General features: G+C 39.2%; 1 protein-coding gene across 1 annotated transcript in view; it reads left to right on the top strand.

Moving 5' to 3' along the window:
- Positions 1-993: 993 nt before the first annotated feature.
- LOC101659282 (zinc finger protein 84-like) overlaps positions 994-2,544 on the top strand; it is a 12,789-nt gene continuing 11,238 nt past the window's right edge. Inside the window, 1 exon segment of the mRNA XM_045291718.1 lies at positions 994-1,045. The gene's annotated coding sequence lies outside the window, so the exon portion shown is untranslated.

Below are 2,544 nucleotides of genomic sequence, written 5' to 3'. Positions count from 1 at the left end.
CAAACAATTACAGTACACTGTACAAAAGCAAAAATGCATCTGATACGTAGCTCCGATACGTAGCGATGCAGACAGAAGCGTGTACAGTAATGACAGTGGCAGTGATGACAGAGCATGCGCTGTTATGCAAAAACCGCGATAGAGTGAAGCCGCGGAAGTCGAAGTGCGAAGTGGCAAGGGTTCACTGTATATATAATTTCAATTGAACAGATGATACATAAGTGTATATTTTGGAGCTCTGGTTTTGACATTTATTAAGAGTTGGACTGCTATCCCTCACAGTCAGGTACAAACCCGTTGGCTGCCTGTCATGGCTTTAGAGTCTCGGAAACTCTGTGCAGCAGTTTTATTGAGGCCTATCGGGTGCTTATACGGCTAACTCTACATGATAGTGAGTTTTAAAGTGTTTCTAAAGTGATTGTACAACTTATAGTTCCTCTAGAAATTCATTTTCAGTTTATAATAGCTCTTTATATAGCCCATTTAAAATGTTTCCAGATGCTTTAATTAACATACTTGTCCTCAAAGTTCATTGATTTGTCATTCTTCTTGAGAGTCACACAGTAAGGAATTGATAGTTCTGTATGCTGTGAGGTAGGGATCCAGCTTCTTTGTTTCTTCCTTTAGGCATGTACATATGATTGTCCAATCTCTTTATTATAAAGTCATCTTTTACTCACATGTCTGAAAATTAATAGTTTTAGATTTATTGGTTATGGTTAAGCATGTTTTCCATCACTCAATAAGGGTACCATTAACAGTATTGAGGACTTTGTGTTAAGAAGAGTGACAGAACTGTAATAGCATCTGGACCTACAGGTTCTGTGTTAGTCACATTGTATTCTCTTATCAGCCTGCAAATTGTGCATCAAAATCAGCGCAGAAGAAAGAGGAAGAGGTACCCGGTTTGGGTATTATTATTTCTGGGATGTCCCCTTGAGAGATTGAATTTGTGAACATCATTAGAGCTGATCCAGAGAAGACAAACAGAGCATCCCAGTTGCCGGCAGTGTCCTAAGGACCAAAGGAAATGACCAAGGCTCAGGTGATTTTGATGTAATTTATCCTTTTCTATATTTCCTACTGGGATTGTAGAGGCCTGTATAATACTGATTCAGTTCATTGGGAAAGTGGAAATTTAAAATTGTTGAAGTTATAGATAAACTCTGATTCTGACTTCAACAGTGGGCTGGAGATTAGGAATATTGATCATATACATATTGCCTATGTATTGACATTTAACTAAACTATTGACATTGAACATAATACATCACTGAGGGTACTTTGGATGACATTATCTTTCAACTCATTATTCTATGGCCAACCCATGAGAATCATTCAAATAATATGCTCTGCTTAGTTTTTTAAAATCATTTTATTGGGGGATCGTACAACTCTAATCACAATCCATACATACATCTATTGTCAAGCACATTTGTACATTTGTTGCCATCATCATTCTCAAAACATTTTCTTTCCACTTGAGCACTTGATATTAGCTCCTCATTTTTTCCCTCCCTTCTTCACCTTCTGTTCCTCACTAAACCTTGATAATATATGTTATTACTTTTTCATGTCTTACACTTTCATGTCTCCCTTCACCCATTTTTCTGTTGTCCGTCCCCCAGGGAGGGGCTTATATGTAGATCATTGTGATAGGTTCCCCTTTTCTCCCCTACCTTCCCCTTCCCCTCTTGGTATCTCTACTCTCATTGTTGGTCCTGAGGAACTTATCCTGGATTCCCCGTGTTTCCAGCTCTTATCCACACCAGTGTACATTCTCTAGTCTATCTGGATTTGTACGGTAGAACTGGGATCATGATAGTGGGGGGAGTAAGCATTAAGAACTAGAAGTAAGTTATATGTTTCATTGGTGCTATATTGCACCCTGACTGGCTCTTCTCCTTCCCGTGATCCTTCTGTAAAGGGATGTCCAGTTACTTGAAGATGGGCTTTTGGTCTCCACTCTGCACTCCCCCTCATTCAATGATATGATTTTTTTGTTCGTTGATGCCTGATCCCTGATCCCTTCGACACCTCGTGATCCCACAGGCTGAGCTTCTTCCATGTGGGCTTTGTTGCTTCTCAGCTACATGTATGCTTATTTATCTTTAAGCCTTCAAGGTCCCAGACATTATATATTTTTATAGCCAGGCACCATCAGCTTTCTTTACCACATTTGCTTGTGCATCCGCTCTGCCTTCAGCGATACTGTCGGGAAGGTGAGCATAATGGAATTCCAGGTTAATAGAAAAAAGAGTTCTTGCATTGAGGGAGAACTTGTGTGGAGGCTCAATGTCCATCTGCTACCTTAATACAAAAACATATAAATAAATGCACATAAATCTATTTCCCCATCATCATATATAAATGTATTTATATTTGTACATGCCTGTATTTAGACCTCTATCAATGCCCTTTGCCTCCTAGTTCCTTCCTTTATTTCATTTTACTTTCCTCTTGTTCCACTATCACATTCAGCCTTCATTTGGGTTTCAGCAATTCCTCTCAGTTACATTGCCCTTGATCAAGCCCTACTAGGTC

This window comes from Echinops telfairi, unplaced genomic scaffold (genome assembly GCF_000313985.2).
Source record: "Echinops telfairi isolate 266 unplaced genomic scaffold, ASM31398v2 ScPeMD7_408;HRSCAF=789, whole genome shotgun sequence".
Taxonomy (NCBI): domain Eukaryota; kingdom Metazoa; phylum Chordata; class Mammalia; order Afrosoricida; family Tenrecidae; genus Echinops; species Echinops telfairi.
The sequence above is the reverse complement of the archived record's forward strand: the minus strand, read 5'-3'. Positions and strand labels throughout refer to the sequence as shown.